Source organism: Bufo gargarizans, chromosome 9, assembly GCF_014858855.1.
Source record: "Bufo gargarizans isolate SCDJY-AF-19 chromosome 9, ASM1485885v1, whole genome shotgun sequence".
Classification (NCBI taxonomy): domain Eukaryota; kingdom Metazoa; phylum Chordata; class Amphibia; order Anura; family Bufonidae; genus Bufo; species Bufo gargarizans.
Window position 1 is genome coordinate 75021892 of NC_058088.1, and position 18338 is coordinate 75040229.

Sequence of the window (18338 nt, forward strand, 5' to 3'; positions counted from 1 at the left end):
GATCATGGTGGTCCTCCAGTCATCATACATTTATCACCTATCCTGTTTATAAGTCATAAATTTAACATGGGGGGATTTTAGGTGATATATTAGATAGTTTAAATACATTCTACCGTATTTTTCGCCCCATAAGACACACTTCCCCCCCACAATGCCCCTGCGTCTTATGGGGCAAATGCTTCCGTTTTACATCGCAGTCTGTGATGCTGCTGCATCGCAGACTGCGATGTATGAGCAAAAAAAGAGGAGGGGCTGGAGACTGGAAATAGGGGCGGGGCCCGGTGCAGTCACTGTACTCTTAAACCGGGCCCCGCCGCTCACCGCAGTATTTATAAACATTAATCCTTATCCTGTTAATAAGTTTAACTAAAGCTGTGCTCTCCCCTGTTCCCCTGTATCCGTACAGCACTTACGAACAAGCTTCCATAGCAGGCAGAGCGGACAGCAGTAACATCACTCCTCCCACTTTATGAATGAAGCAGGCGGAGCAGGCGCGCAACGTCAGTGAGTGACGTTACTGCTGCGGTCCGCTCTGCCTGCTATGGAATCTTGTTCGTAAGTGCTGTACTGATACAGGGGATACAGGGGAACAGGGGAGAGCGCAGCTTTAGTTAAACTCATTAACCACTTCAACCCCGCTAGCTGAAAACCCCTTAATGACCAGGCCACTTTTTACAATTCTGCTCTACACTACTTTCACCGTTTATTGCTCGGTCATGCAACTTACCACCCAAATGAATTTTACCTCCTTTTCTTCTCACTAACAGAGCTTTCATTTGGTGGTATTTCATTACTGCTGACATTTTTACTTTTTTGTTATTAATCAAAATTTAACTATTTTTTTGCAAAAAAAATGACATTTTTCACTTTCAGTTGTAAAATTTTGCAAAAAAAAAAACACATCCATATATACATTTTTCGCTAAATTTATTGTTCTACATGTCTTTGATAAAAAAAAAAAATGTTTGGGTAAAAAAAAAATGGTTTGGGTAAAAGTTATACCGTTTACAAACTATAGTACAAAAATGTGAATTTCCGCTTTTTGAAGCAGCTCTGACTTTCTGAGCACCTGTCATGTTTCCTGAGGTTCTACAATGCACAGACAGTACAAACACCCCACAAATGACCCCATTTCGGAAAGTAGACACCCTAAGGTATTCACTGATGGGCATAGTAAGTTCATAGAACTTTTTATTTTTTGTCACAAGTTAGCGGAAAATTATGATTATTTTTTTTCTTACAAAGTCTCATATTCCACTAACTTGTGACAAAAAATAAAAACTTCCATGAACTCACTATGCCCATAACAAAATACCTTGGGGTGTCTTCTTTCCAAAATGGGGTCACTTGTGGAGTAGTTATACTGCCCTGGCATTCTAGGGGCCCAAATGTGTGAGAAGAAGTTTGCAATCAAAATCTGTAAAAAATGACCGGTGAAATCCGAAAGGTGCACTTTGGAATGTGTGCCCCTTTGCCCACCTAGGCTGCAAAAAAGTGTCACACATCTGGTATCGCCGTACTCAGGAGAAGTTGGGGAATGTGTTTTGGGGTGTCATTTTACATATACCCATGCTGGGTGAGAGAAATATCTTGGCAAAAGACAACTTTTCCCATTTTTTTATACAAAGTTGGCATTTGACCAAGATATTTATCTCACCCAGCATGGGTATATGTAAAATGACACCCCAAAACACATTGCCCAACTTCTCCTGAGTACGGCGATACCAGATGTGTGACACTTTTTTGCTGCCTAGGTGGGTAAAGGGGCACACATTCCAAAGAGCACCTTTAGGATTTCACCGGCCATTTTTTACAGATTTTGATTTCAAACTACTTCTCACGCATATGGGCCCCTAAATTGCCAGGGCTGTATAACTACCCCACAAGTGACCCCATTTTGGAAAGAAGACACCCCAAGGTGAGGGGCATGGCGAGTTCCTAGAATTTTTAATTTTTTGTCACAAGTTAGTGGAATATTAGACTTTGTTAGAAAAAAATGAAAAAAAAAATCATCATTTTCCGCTAACTTGTGACAAAAAAAAAAAATTCGAGGAACTCGCCATGCCCCTCACGGAATACCTTGGGGTGTCTTCTTTCCAAAATGGGGTCACTTGTGGGGTAGTTATACTGCCCTGGCATTCTAGGGGCCCTAATGTGTGCAAAGTAGTTTGAAATCAAAATGTGTAAAAAATGACCTGTGAAATCCTAAAGGTGCTCTTTGGAATGTGTGCCCCTTTGCCCACCTAGGCTGCAAAAAAGTGTCACACATGTGGTATCGCCGTACTCAGGAGAAGTTGGGGAATGTATTTTGGGGTGTCATTTTACATATACCCATGCTGGGTGAGAAAAATATCTTGGCAAAATACAACTTTTCCCATTTTTTTATACAAAGTTGGCATTTGACCAAGATATTTATCTCACCCAGCATCGGTATATGTAAAATGACACCCCAAAACACATTCCCCAACTTCTCCTGAGTACGGCGATACCACATGTGTGACACTTTTTTGCAGCCTAGATGCGCAAAGCGCCCCAAATTCCTTTTAGGAGGGCATTTTTAGACATTTGGATCCCAGACTTCTTCTCACGCTTTCGGGCCCCTAAAATGCCAGGGAAGTATAAATACCCCACATGTGACCCCATTTTGGAAAGAAGACACCCGAAGGTATTCCGTGAGGGGCATGGCGAGTTCCTAGATTTTTTGACACAAGTTAGTGGAATATGAGACTTAGTAAGAAAAAAAACAAAAAACAAAAAAAACAATTTCCGCTAACTTGGGCCAAAAAAAATGTCTGAATGGAGCCTTACAGGGGGTGATCAATGACAGGGGGGTGATCAGGAAGTCTATATGGGTGATCACCCCCCTGTCATTGATCACCCCCCTGTAAGGCTCCATTCAGACGTCTGTATGCGTTTTGCGGATCCGATCCATGTATCCGTTGATGCGTAAAAATCATACGGACGTATGAATGGAGCCTTACAGAGGGGTGATCAATGACAGGGGGGTGATCAATGACAGGGGGGTGATCAGGAAGTCTATATGGGTGATCACCCCCTTGTCATTGATCACCCCCCCTGTAAGGCTCCATTCAGACGTCCGTATGTGTTTTGCGGATCCGATCCATGTATCCATGGATCCGAAAAATCATACGGATGTCTAAATGGAGCCTTACAGGGGGGTGATCAATGACAGGGGGGTGATCAATGACAGGGAAGTGATCAGGAAGTCTATATGCGTGATCACCCCCTTGTCATTGATCACCCCCCTGTAAGGCTCCATTCAGACATCCGTATGATTTTTCGGATCCATGGATACATGGATCGGATCCACAAAACACATACGGACGTCTGAATGGAGCCTTACAGGGGGGTGATCAATGACGGAGGTGATCAGGGAGTCTATATGCGTGATCACCCCCTTGTCATTGATCACCCCCCTGTAAGGCTCAATTCAGACGTCCGTACGTGTTTTGCGGATCCGATCCATGTATCCATGGATCCGTAAAAATCATACGGACGTCTGAATGGAGCTTTACAGGGGGGTGATCAATGACAGGGGGGTGATCAATGACAGGGAAGTGATCAGGAAGTCTATATGCGTGATCACCCCCTTGTCATTGATCACCCCCCTGTAAGGCTCCATTCAGACGTCCGTACGTGTTTTGCGGATCCGATCCATGTATCCATGTATCCGTAAAAATCATACGGACATCTGAATGGAGCCTTACAGGGGGGTGATCAATGACAGGGGGGTGATCAGGAAGTCTATATGGATGATCACCCCCTTGTCATTGATCACCCCCCTGTAAGGCTCCATTCAGACGTCCGTACGTGTTTTGCGGATCCGATCCATGTATCCATGGATCCGTAAAAATCATATGGACGTCTGAATGGAGCCTTACAGGGGGGTGATCAATGACAGGGGGGTGATCAATGACAGGGAAGTGATCAAGAAGTCTATATGCGTGATCACCCCCCTGTCATTGATCACCCCCCTGTAAGGCTCCATTCAGACGTCCGTATGATTTTTACGGATCCACGGATACATGGATCGGATCCGCAATACACATACGGACGTCTGAATGGAGCCTTACAGGGGGGTGATCAATGACAAGGGGGTGATCACGCATATAGACTTCCTGATCACTTCCCTGTCATTGATCACCCCCCTGTAAGGCTACATTCAGACGTCCGTATGTGTTTTGCGGATCCGATCCATGTATTGTATCCGTGGATCCGTAAAAATCATACGGACGTCTGAATGGAGCCTTACAGGGGGGTGATCAATGACAGGGGGGTGATCAATGACAGGGAAGTGATCAAGAAGTCTATATGCGTGATCACCCCCCCTGTCATTGATCACCCCCCTGTAAGGCTCCATTCAGACGTCCGTATGTGTTTTGCGGATCCGATCCATGTATCCATGGATCCGTAAAAATCATACGGACGTCTGAATGGAGCCTTACAGGGCGGTGATTAATGACAGGGGGGTGATCAATGACGGGGGGGGGGGTGATCAGGGAGTGTATATGAAGTAATCAGGGGTTCATAAGGGGTTAATAAGTGACAGGGGGGGGGGTGTAGTGTAGTGTAGTGGTGTTTGCTGCTACTTTGCACAGCTACCTGTGTCCTCTGGTGGTCGATCCAAACAAAAGGGACCACCAGAGGACCAGGTAGCAGGTATATTAGACGCTGTTATCAAAACAGGGTCTAATATACCTGTTAGGGGTTAAAAAAAATCACATCTCCAGCCTGCCAGCGAACGATCGCCGCTGGCAGGCTGGAGATCCACTCTCTTACCTTCCGTTCCTGTGAATGCGCGCGCCTTTAGATGCTTTTTTGCAAACTCCAGGTGGGCTTTTAAATTTTGTTTCTGACAGACTGTCAGAAACAAAATTTGCTGGTCTGATGAAACCAAGATTAAACTAATTAGCCTTAATTCTAAATGTCATGTCTGGAGGACACCTGCCTAATACCACTCCTGCACTGAAGCATGGTGGTGGCAGCATCATGCTGCAGGGGTGTTTTTCAGTGTCTAGGACAGGGATACTGGTCAGAGTTGAGGGAAAGCTGAATTGAGAAAAGTACTGAACTATTCTTAGTTAAAATACAATCTAGAGTGCTCTGGACCTCAGACTGGGCTGAAAGTTCACCTTCCAACAAGACAATGACTCTAACCACAGAGCCATAACAACACAGGAGTGGCACAACTCTGTAAGTTTTCCTGAGTGACCCTGCCAGAGCCATGACTTGAACCCAATTGAACATCTCTGGAGAGACCTAAAAATGGCTGACTACCAACTGTCCCGCTCCAACCTGACAGAGCTTGAGAGGATCTGTAGAGAAGAATGGCAGAAAATCCCCAAATCCAGGTGTGCAAACCTTGTGGCATCATACCCAAGAAGACTGGAGGCTGTAATCGCTGCCAAAGGTGCTTCAACTAAGTATTGAGTAAAGGATCTGAATACTTATGTCAATTCAGTATTTTTGTTTTTTTCTTTTCAATAAATTAGTAAAGATTTTTTTACATTTTGTTTTCACTATGTCATTGAGGTGGGAGTGCAGAATGATGGTAAAAACATGATTTTTATTATTTATTTTAGCACCGCCAACATAAAATGTGAAAAAATTGAAATGGTCTGAAGACTTTCCCAAATAATACCTCTAATAAATAATGTTGACAGCCCAAAAAAACACTGAAGAATACTGTATTTAAAAAAAAAAAATTTAATGTAACTGTTAAAAGTGATCTTTATGTTGACATTGTACTGTACCATTACTGAAAGATCCTACTGAAGATGTACAGACAATTAGCATCCTATCATCTTACAGTACCATTGAAAATGTAATTCTTTCAGCGTTGCCCCTGTGTGCCTTAGAGGATGTAGAATCCTAAGCCATTAACTTGCGGCTTCACAGCTGCAGCTTGGATGGAATTGAATGTTCAGAGAATAGACATCTTAATGGAATTTCCATCCTTTAACCCTTTGTTGGATCGATGTGGATGTGACATGCTACACCACAATTGAGCTCCGGGTCATTTTGTCCAAAACAGTGTTAAAAGGACCCCCCTTTCTTCACAAACATAGCAAAGGCCTAAATAAAGCAGAAATAATTGTTTTCACTTCACTGGTTCGTAAAACACTGAACATCATAAAATCCCAGAAGACTCGTCCTTATTGAAACAGAAACATTGCTGTATGGTTTTTATTGTTTTACTAGCAGAAGTGAATCTTTTATCCGACCACTAAGTCGCATAATAACTGCGAAAAGAATGACATTATCATTCCCTGTACTGCTTCTTAGGCAGTAGGAAATAACAATACTCTGAATGTCTTGTTTAAAGAATACTCCAGTTACACTTAGGAAACCAAGAAAACTGCCCTTTTCTGCCAAATTTATGACACATTTAATTTTGGGTTTACAGAAAGTTTACACACACAACACTGCCATGATATTCGGGGATCAAGTTATACTCATGCCTGGATAATGAATTTTTGAATAACAATTAATAGCAATTAGAATGTAGACTTAGAATAGAACCTAAAATGCATCATTTGTACTTTTACATTTTTGGGTGGTGTCATATGCAGCTTTCAGCTTTCCGTTGCAGTTTTTGATGTAGTGTTTTGAGTCAACGCAAGAAATGAATCCAACAGGAAGTACAAGTAGAAGTCCCTCTTTTATCTTTCTCATTCCTTTTCACCCCACTTCTGGCTTTGGCTCTAAAACAGCATCAGAAACTGCAACAAAAAGCTGTGTGTGCCTGCTACCACCCTTAAAAAGGTAGGCCCATCTCAGACATTGATGACATATCTTTGCATCACATGATGTATTAAAGGGGTTTACAGGGAATAATTAACTATTAACTGAAATCCTGCATTGCCTACTGAGAGATTTATACTGGCTCTCATGCATACTGGTTCCTGTTCCTCCATCTTCATCCCCGGCTTGTTTTCTTCCATCTGGGTATGGACATGGTCTTGTGCGCCGCTGCAGCCAATGACTGGCTTTAGCAGTAAGATGTCCCCAAGTGACATGTCACCTCTGAAGCCAGTCATTGGCTAGAGTAATGCAGTTGACTATCTCCATTCCCCAGCCAGACAAAAAGACAAGGAGAATTTGGGAACAGAAGAGCCCTAACACCAAAAACACTTTGGTGATTTGACATCTTGAGCTTTGATTGTGTTTGCACTTCTTATTTCTTATGTTAGTAGAAAGGTAACCTCATCATGCTGCATGAAAGCATCATTGTGCTTTAGCCCTAAATGTGCAGAGTTAGGTTTGTGAGGTATTTCATGCTGAATCAAGTTTTTTCAGGAAAGTAAAAAATGACAAATCTGAGAAATGTATAAGGCTAAGTTCACACAGTTTGATGCAGAAAATCATCAAAGAGGGAAGTAAAAATACACAAAATTATAATAAAATGTTTATTGAAAATCATCCCATAAATACACACACTACTGCTCTGAAAAATGAAGAAGAGATTTCATTGTATTAAAAAGGAAGTGGGTGGCCAAAAACAAGTGGGTGGAAACAAAGTAAGTGGGTTGGTACAACAAAGTAAGTGGGTGGAAAAACAAAAATGACATTAGTAGAGACATGCAACCTGTTCTCTGCTATGGACAACCTCCTCCATACCACACAACCTCCTTACACACATACATAAAAAACTTCTATTGTCTCCTCTTCTTCTGGAGTTCCCTTCATGATCCAACCCTACAAAACCTTCAAATATTGACTGAAAACTTACCTCTTCCAATGAGCATACAACCTGGCCTGTTCCAGCACCACCTTCACTTGACATGTCCCCTTACTCTCTTTGAACTTTGTATCTATTGCCTATTAGAATGCAACCCTATACTGTGCTATATAAAGTGCTATATAGTGACTATGTAAATAGTAATAATAACTGTAACCAAATTTATTTTCAAAACAAAAATACTCGGTCCATTAAAAAAATAACATTCCCACTATTCTTCAGGGTTGCCAACCGTCCCGAAATTTCTGGACAGTCCATAAAAATAGGCAACTTTTTTCCTGTGTTCGTAAAAAAAATATATAAACAAAAGTGTCCGTGATTTTTTTTGGAGACTGGTGGTACTTGACTAGATTATTTTGGTGCTAACTATCATTGTTTTACAGCTCACGGTACATGCTGGTAATGAATTCTCATTAGTATATTGAGCTATAGACATGTGTTACTTATAATCTTTATCATTCATTATCATTTTCCAATTTTTCCTAAATTGACAGTCCATGATTTGGGAATAAATTGTCTAGGAAAAAAAACAATTCGGGCTGGCAACCTTGCTATTCTGACAGCAGAAAAACTTTCACAGTAGCATTAGAGCTCTGCGTGCCCTTCATTGACTATAATGGGATCTGGCAATGAATCCTGGCCAGTACCCAGCAAACATGCCAGGATTCAACTGGACAAAGACCACTGCACACACCTTCTCACCGAATCCTCCAAATCCCGCATTTTTGGTGGGTGGAGGTTGAATCTCTGCCAGATCCCATTATAGTCAATGGGGCTTGGCACGTGGTAACAACATCAAGCTATGCTGGATCCAGAGAGCTCTGGCAGGGTGTTGTCTGCCGGAACAGCCTTCCAGAGACCTCTAACAGTGATGTGAGAGAGGCCTTATCCCATTGAAATATTGATACAAAGAACCTACAACTGGGGAGCACTGACAGGACAAAATTAACCAAATCTCCAGAGTAAAATAACTCACCAGCTGGAAAGCTGGGGCACACACAAGACAAGACTAACGATTATATTAACCCCTTCCTGACAGCAATTTTCCATTTTTATTTTTTGTCTTTTATGCCCTGTCTTTCTAGAACCATAATTTTTTTATTTTTCCATTCACATAGCAGTATGAGGGTTTGTTTTTTGCGGGATAAATTGTTCTTTCTAATGGCACTATTTAACATTGTATATGATATAGTGGGAAGCTGGTTCCCTATGTGGTAAAACTGACCTGTTATCTTAATTTTCTGGATCAGAACGATTACAGCAATACCACATTGTTAGAGTTTTCTTATGCTTCAATACTTCAAAAAAATAAAAACTTTGAGAAAGTAAATGTTTCCTTTGCTTCGCCTTATTTGGCCTGTGGAGCTGTGTGAGGGCTCATTGTTTGTAAGGTAATCTGTAGTTTTTATGGATATCATTTTCGGATGTGTATGAACTTTTGATAACTTTTGATAGAATTTTTTGGGGAGGCGAGGTGACCAAAAAAACGTTGAATTGGCCATTTCAGTTACACCATTTACAGTACAGATAAATACTTTTATATTTTAATAGTTCGGGCATTTAGGATCATGGTGCTGTTTTAATTTTTTTTTATTGTTTTTTTTATTGTGGGAAAGAGGAATTAGAATTTTTATATTTTTAACGGTTTTTATAGTTTTGAAAGCATTTTTTTATATTAATTTTTAGTCTCCCTATGGAACTTGAGAGTGCGATCATCTGCGATTATCTGCCATCACTTCTCCCATACACTGCAGTGGGTTACCATTGCAGCCAATGGGAAAATCACTATGACAGAGTGTGATAGGAACTTTGATATGACAGGCCTCAAGCCCTCAGAGGCTGCCATAGCAACAGAATGGCTCCTGCAATCTCACTGTAGGGTTGCTGTTAGGTCACTGGAAGTGCAGCATATTTGACCAGTAGTTAAAAGTCCATGAGTCTTGCGCGGGCACTGTCTTTAAAGAGCTGACATATGTTGTACATGTATGGCGGATATTTAGAAGGGATTAAATATTTAGCTGATGTCACTTGGTTTTTCATCACCCGTCACTATGTTCGCTCTTGTTGAAGAGGATTTATCACATTGTTTTCTGTACCATTTATACTTTGCAACATCAGGCCTGCGGGTCTACTAGAAAGGGATTTTATGATACTTATTCTGTTCTCATTTGAAAATTACCTAAATCATATTTGAAATAACTACAGCAATACAGTAGTAAATACAGAATATGAAGATTGTGCAGTATCATAACTAATATCAAGAAAACAAATGACACAATATCTCCTTAAAGGGGTTGTCTCACTTCAGCAAATGGTATTTATCATGTAGATAAAATTAATACAAGGCACTTACTAATGTATTGTGATTGTCCATATTACCTCCTTTGCTGGCCGGATTCATTTTTCCATCACTTTACACACTACCTGTTTTCAGGGGTTTAGACCACCCTGCAATATAGGAAAAAAACGCCGGACTCTCTGGTGGAGGAACCATGGGTGCACGCATAGGCAAATGTCCTATTTTTGTTCATTTTGAGGACAAGAATAGGCATTTTTAACATAGGGTGGGACGTGTGGAACGGGAAAATGTTGAAAACACATAGTCCAGCTATGTGTTTTGCGGAATCAACGATTTGTGGACCACAAAACATATATGGTCATGTGCATGGGGCCTAAATGTCTGTAAATCAACATCAAAAGCACAAATAAAGAATATTCATAAAAGTGTACCTAAGAATATCATTATATCTAAGCAGTAATGCTGTGTATATGTTAATATGGTTGTTTTCTCCTTGTATATCATTGTACGATTGTTTATGCAGCTGGGAACCTTTCCCTTCGAGAGTTTACTGTGAATCAGGTACTGGCTGGAATAATCTAAGCAGCATGTTATGTTCTATACAAGCACTTATGTGAAAAAAAAATCAATACGGGCAAATTGGGTATTGTGTTGTCCAACTGCTCCAATGCCGTGTCAATCTGCTACTGCAGCCGTCCTACATTGTGTCCTGATGTTTTATCAGAATTATAATCTCACTACCAATGCACAAGCATAAAAGATATGGCAAAAGATGTTGTGAGAACATGAGTCTGCAACATTTTAGCCACAATGCTGACTCTGAAACTTACTAAGGCGTTAAAACTGTAACTAAATGATTCTCTGGCCTGTGTTTCCCACTTTAATCTATATTTTCACCTTGGGAAATGTCTGCCTCCTATTGATTTTGCAAGAAAAAAATACAAGATAGAATACATTATACATGGTAAATCTAAAGGTATAACACAATTATGTCTTAAGCAGCGAGCTCGAGTCTATGTAACATGGTTACTCACACCGTGTAACCATGTTGTACAGAGTGGATTGCTATTACTTTGTGTTTTCATAATTCGCTCTCATGTTTTCTGCTAATTAATTGTACAGCACTAATATAGTATTAGTTGTTAATTAACGATTTCCTGCTTTTGAATGTGTTCATCTATTTACCTATTCTGTTCAATTCAGGGTCAGAAACAAAGATCAATATAATTAAGAGGCATTTGGATTTAGAAAGAATTTACTTGTGGAGACACGCAGTTGTCTCTGTTAAAATCTGATACTATGAACTCTTAGGGTATCCATGCTTATTATAAAATGTCACTGAGATCACACAGAGTGATTTTTTTAAATGTGGTTTTCCCTATTGACCCTTCTCCCTATGGAAATCATTGTGGGGAAAAAATCTACAGAAAATCTGAGCTACAGGATGCTGTATATTAAAAGAAGCTGTATAGTATAAGACCAGCTCCAAACACACAATTATTTGTAATTAATGAATGAAAAAAAAAAAAAAAAACACAGGCAAGGTCCATAGAAGCTATACTGACATTACTAGTAACTTTTATTATGATTAATTGGTCGGTATTTCAGCATCTGTAATGTAATGTGAATTCAAAAGATTTGAGAATGAATAAGCTTATGCAGGCTAAGTGAATATATATTTACTAAGTTGGATTAAATATATGATAGCACAAACAAATCACATACTGAATAATAAAAAGTAAATAAACATCACTAGCCTAAATGGGGTGGAGACTCTGTCGATCATGCTATAACACATGGCTGTCTACCACATCATTACACATGACCGACACCTCAGTGTGCACAAGATATAGGGCATATTAATACTTACATCCTACCTAGGATGAAGTTCTTGGTAGAGTCTCACAAATGTATGTGTGCCACAGAGTTTAAACCTTTTAGCCCCTCCTCCAGTGTGCAGCACGCATATCTCTGATATCACTCCGGAATGGTGTTATCAGCACAATGAGGGATGGTACTAGATTGCAAGGCACAGTATTTCACTGAATGGTAATAATAAAAGGAAATAGAATTAAAGGGACAGAACCAATCAGTACTTAAATACCCTTACAATATAGTATCTTATAATATTTCAAGAAAATTAATATCCTATTTTGGGCAACTTTTAAAGGGTGTCTGTCAGCAGTTCTGACCATGCTAAACTGCTGAAAGCACTAGGTAGGGTCTGGGGAGTGCAGTACAAACATGTCTTTTGTAGAGCTTTTTTCATCAGGAGTAGTGTGAATATTACATTTTATTCAGCCAAATGGCAGAATAAAATTATTCACACTGCTCCTGATGAGAAAAGTTCCACAAAAGGTATGTTTGTACTACTCTCCCCAGCCCCTACCTAGTGCTTTCAGCAGTTTAGCATGGTCAGAACTGCTGACAGACTCCCTTTAACCAAAATGCAGAGTAGCATTATCTACACATTATCCAAATCCAAAGGACAGTATTTTTTTGGTATAAGTAGTTTGAAACAATATGCAATTTAGATAACTAGTGCCCAAATAAAGTATTTGCAGCATCTCGATAAATTATGTACAGTAGACAGCATCTAGATAAGTGGCATGCAGCATTCAGATAAATAAATAAAATATTGGGGGTCATTTACGAACAGATATACATCACTCTTAACGTATATCATTTTTAGTTGTCTGTAAGTTGCTGGTGGGTTTAAACTAGCTGCTCATCTGCCTGTTGATTATACATAGAGACAGGAGATTCTGCTTCTTAACTCTCTCTTACTCATTCAAATTCTCTCAAAAACACCATATAGGATATTACAGAGAAAAACTGAGCAGTATAGATGTGAAACAAATTACTAATAGGAGTTTACTATAAACCACCTAATATACCAGAGTCCACAGAAAATCTACTACTAAACGAGATAGACGAGGCGGTATATCATAATGAGGTGGTTATTATGGGGGACTTCAACTACCCAGATATAGACTGGGAAACTAAAACTTGTATATCTCATAAAGGAAACATGTTCTTGGCAATAACCAAAGACAATTACCTCTCCCAACTGGTTCAGGACCCGACTAGAGGGATGGCCATACTGGACTTAGCATTAACCAATAGGCCTGACAGAACAACAGATGTGCAGGTTGGGGGACACCTGGGAAATAGTGACCATAAAGTAATAACCTTCCAATTATCATTCAAAAGAGCGTTTCTACAGGGAGGAACAAAAATACCAAACTTCAAAAAAGCTAAATTTAGCCAGCTAAGAGAGGCCATAGGCCCAACTAACTGGGGTAAAGTCCTTAAAAATAAAAATACAACCACAAAATGGGATATCTTTAAAAGCATCCTAAAATCTCATTGTGAGAGGTACATACAGTATGGTAATAAAAGGTTAAGGAACAAAAAGAAACCAAACTGGATAAATAGAACTGTAAAGAAAGCAATAAATGACAAAAAGAAAGCATATAAATCACTAAAACAGGAGGGTAGCACGGAAGCACTGAAAAACTATAAGGAAAATAATAGAACATGTAAAAAACAAATAAAAGCGGCCAAACTAGAGACCAAGAGATTAATTGCCAAAGAGACTAACACTAACCCTAAAATGTTCTTCAATTATATAAATGTTAAAAAGCATAAATGAAGGTGTCGACCCTTTAAAGAGTAATGAGGGGGGAGTCGCAGAGACCGCGAGGAGAAAGCAAAGCTGTTATAGATTTTTTTCTCCAATGTATTCACTGAGGAAGAGAAACTGTCAGTTGACATGCAGAATGTAAAAATAAATTCCCCATTAAAAGTGTCCTGTCTGATCCAGGAAAAAGTACATCAGCGACTTAAAAAGATTAAAATAGACAAATTGCCAGGACCGGGTGGCATACACCCCTGTATCCTAAGGGAATTAAGTAATGTCATAGCCAGACCCTTATTTCTGATATTTGCAGACTATATACTGACAGGAAATGTCCCACAGGATTGGCGGATGGAAAATGTGATGCCAATATTCAAAAAGGGTCCAAAAACAGAGCCTGGAAATTATAGGCCGGTAAGTTTAACATCTGTTGTGGGTAAACTATTTGAAGGTTTTCTGAGAGATGCTATATTAGAGCATCTCAATGGAAATAAGCAAATAACGCCATATCAGCATGGCTTTGTGAGGGATCGGTCATGCCAAACTAATTTAATCAGTTTCTATGAGGAGGGAAGTTCTAGACTTGACAGCGGCGAATCAATGGATGTTGTATATCTGGGCTTCTCCAAAGCATTTGACACTGTACCACATAAAGGGTCAGTATATAAAATGAGAATGCTCGGACTGGGAGAAAACATCTGTATGTGGGTAAGTAACTGGCTCAGTGATAGAAAACAGAGGGTGGTTATTAACGGTACACACTCAGATTGGGTCACTGTCATTAGTGGAGTACCTCAGAGGTCAGTATTGGGCCCTATTCTCTTCAATATATTTATTAATGATCTTGTAGAAGGCTTGCATAGTAAAGTATCAATTTTTGCAGATGACACTAAACTGTGTAAAGTAATTAACACTGAAGAGGACAGTATACTACTACAGAGGGATCTGGATAGATTGGAGGCTTGGGCAGATAAGTGGCAGATGAGGTTTAACACTGACAAATGTAAAGTTATGCACATGGGAAGGAATAATGCAAGTCACCCGTACATACTAAATGGTAAAAGACTCTGTAACACTGACATGGAAAAGGATCTAGGAATTTTAATAAACAGCAAACTAAGCTGCAAAAACCAGTGTCAGGCAGCTGCTGCCAAGGCCAATAAGATAATGGGTTGCATCAGAAGGGCCATAAATGCCCGTAATAAGAACATAGTCCTACCACTTTACAAATCGCTAGTCAAACCACTCATGGAGTACTGTGTACAGTTCTGGGCTCCTGTAAACAAGGCAGACATAGCAAAGCTGGAGAGGATCCAGAGGAGGGCAACTAAAGTAATATCTGGAATGGGGCAACTATAGTACCCTGAAAGATTATCAAAATTAGGGTTATTCACTTTAGAAAAAAGACGACTAAGGGGAGATCTAATTAACATGTATAAATATATCAGGGGTCAGTACAGAGATCTATCCCATCATCTATTTGTCCCCAGGACTGTGACGAGAGGACATCCTCTGCGTCTGGAGGAAAGAAGGTTTGTACACAAACATAGAAAAGGATTCTTTACGGTAAGAGCAGTGACACTATGGAACTCTCTCCCTAAAGAGGTGGTGATGGTGAGTACAATAAAGGAATTCAGAAGGGGCCTGGATGTATTTCTGGAGTGTAATAATATTACAAGCTATAGCTACTAGAGAGGGGTCTTTGATCCAGGGAGTTAGTCTGATTGCCTGATTGGAGTCGGGAAGGAATTTTTTTATTCCCCTATAGTGGGGAAAATTGGCTTCTACCTCACAGTTTTTTTTTTTTTTTGCCTTCCTCTGGATCAACTTGCAGGATAATGGGCCGAACTGGATGGACAAATGTCTTTTTTCAGCCTTATGTACTATGTTACTAGTATATATGTGAATAAAGCACTTTAGGTGAGGGACAAAACTAACAGCTGCTGAGTCATTCCTGTGTTATGTCTGTCTCTCTGTTTCTCTCTGCACTTTCTCTCTCCTCCTCCCCTCTTCATAGACTTGTATGGACTGGCAGCTTATGTTTGTCTCACAATACGGATTTCACAGAACTTTAAGGCCTCATGCACACGACCGTTGTGTGCATCCGTGGCCGTTGTGCCGTTTTCCGTTTTTTTTCGCGGACCCATTGACTTTCAATGGGTCCGTGGAAAAATCGGAAAATGCACCGTTTTGCAGCCGAGGCCGTGATCCGTGTATCCTGTCCGTCAAAAAAATATGACCTGTCCTATTTTTTTGACGGACAACGGTTCACGGACCCATTCAAGTCAATGGGTCCGTGAAAGAACACGGATGCACACAAGATTGGCATCCGTGTCCGTGATCCGTGGCCGTAGGTTGCTTTCATACAGACGGATCCGAAGATCCGTCTGCATAAAAGCTTTTTCTGATCTAAGTTCTCACTTCGTGAAAACTCATATCCGACAGTATATTCTAACACAGAAGAGTTCCCATGGTGATGGGGACGCTTCTAGTTAGAATACACTGCAAACTTTGTACAAGACTGCCCCCTGCTGCCTGGCAGCACCCGATCTCTTACAGGGGGATATGATAGCACAATTAACCCCTTTAGGTGCCGCACCTGAAGGGGTTAATTGTGCTATCATATCCCCCTGTAAGAGATCGGGTGCTGCCAGGCAGCAGGGGGCAGTCTTGTACAAAGTTTGTAGTGTATTCTAACCTGAAGCGTCCCCATCACCATGGGAACACCTCTATGTTAGACTATACTGTCGGATCTGAGGTTCACGAAGTAGCTCATATACGACAGTATATTCTAACATAGAGGCGTTCCCATGGTGATGGGGACGCTTCAAGTTAAAATATACCATCGGATTGGAGAAAACTCCAATCCGATGGTATAAAAGAACTCCAGACTTTACATTGAAAGTCAATGGGGACGGATCCGTTTGAAATGGCACCATATTGTGTCAACATCAAACGGATCCGTCCCCATTGACTTGCATTGTAATGCATGACGGATCCGTTTGGCTCCGCACGGCCAGGCGGACACCAAAACGACTTTTTTTTCATGTCCGTGGATCCTCCAAAAATCAAGGAAGACCCACGGACGAAAAAACGGTCACGGATCACGGACCCACGGACCCCGTTTTTGCGGACCGTGGAAAAAAACTGTCGTGTGCATGAGGCCTAAGAGAGAGAACGTTATTTTAGAAATTGTAGGGAATAGCTGATATATCTAGAACAAGAAATTTTTCTCAGAAAATATACACTCCCCACCTTTGAAATTGATACTGAACGGCGCAATATTTACACTGCAGACACGGACGGTGGGAGGAGAGCAGTGCTGCCCTGTCCCTGTTAATCAAGAGAAGAAGGACGTGAAAAGAGGTGGGCAAACTGAGCCTCTAGTGCGACGCCCCCCTGCTCCTAGAGTAAATTTAGATAATTTTCTATGCCTAAAACAGGCTTAGAAAATTATTAATTATAAATGAGATGGGCCGGATGGCCTGTCCCCTTCCCCGCCCATGCCTCGCCCCTTTTTAGACCTGCAGTGAACTGGGAAAAGTCGCAGATTTGGCATCAAATCCCCTTTGCGACCGAATCTGCGACCGGTATATACAAAAAATTGGCATATATCTAATAATAAATCACCCCATTGTTTCTTAAAGAAAAAGGATACCATGCCTAAAAAAAAAAAATCAACCATAGACTTTACATGTTATTAAATATATATATACTAGACATTAAGCCTGTTACAATTACGGGCGCTAGAAAAGTAGTGCATAAACATTAGTAGGAACAGTCTATATTAAATGGCACTGACTGGTGGCTGAGACTGGTGGCTGTGGCTGGTGGCCAAGACTGTTGGCTGTGGCTGAGACTGCTTGCACTGTGACTGGTGACTGTGGCTGGTGGCACTGACTGATGGCTTAGACGGCTGGCACTGACTGGTGGTGCTGAGCCTGCTGGCAGCGACTGGTGGCTGAGTCTTCTGCCACCGACTGGAGGCTGAGATGGCTGCCACTGACTGGTGGCTGAGACTGCTGGCACTGTGATTGGTGGCACTGACTGATTGCTGAGACAGCTGGCACTGACTGCTGGCACTGTGACTGGTGGCTGGTGGCACTGACTGATGGCTGAGACGGCTGGCACTGACTGGTGGTGCTGAGACTGCTGGCAGCGACTGGTGGCTGAGACTGCTGGCACTGACTGGTGGCAGAGCCTGCTGGCACTGTGACTGGTGGCTGAAAAGGCTGGCACTGGTGGTGCTGAGACTGCGGCTGTGGCTGAGACTGTTGATTGCGACTAATTGCTGACACTGGAAATGTGACTGGTGGCTATGGCTGGTGGCACTGACTGATGGCTGAAACTTCTGGCACTGTGACTGATGGCTGAGACGGCTGACACTGACTGGTGGCTGAGACAGCTGGCACTGTGACTGGTGGCTAAGATGGCTGGCACTGACTGCCAGCAGTGACTGGTGGTGCTGAGACTTGCAGCTATGGCTGAGACTATTGACTCAATTGCTAAGATGGCTGGCACTGACTGGTGGTGCTGAGACTGCTGGCACTGTGACTGGTGGCACTGACTTATGGATAATACAACTGGCACTGACTGGTGGCTGAGATTGTGAGCAATGTGAATGGTGGCTGAGATGG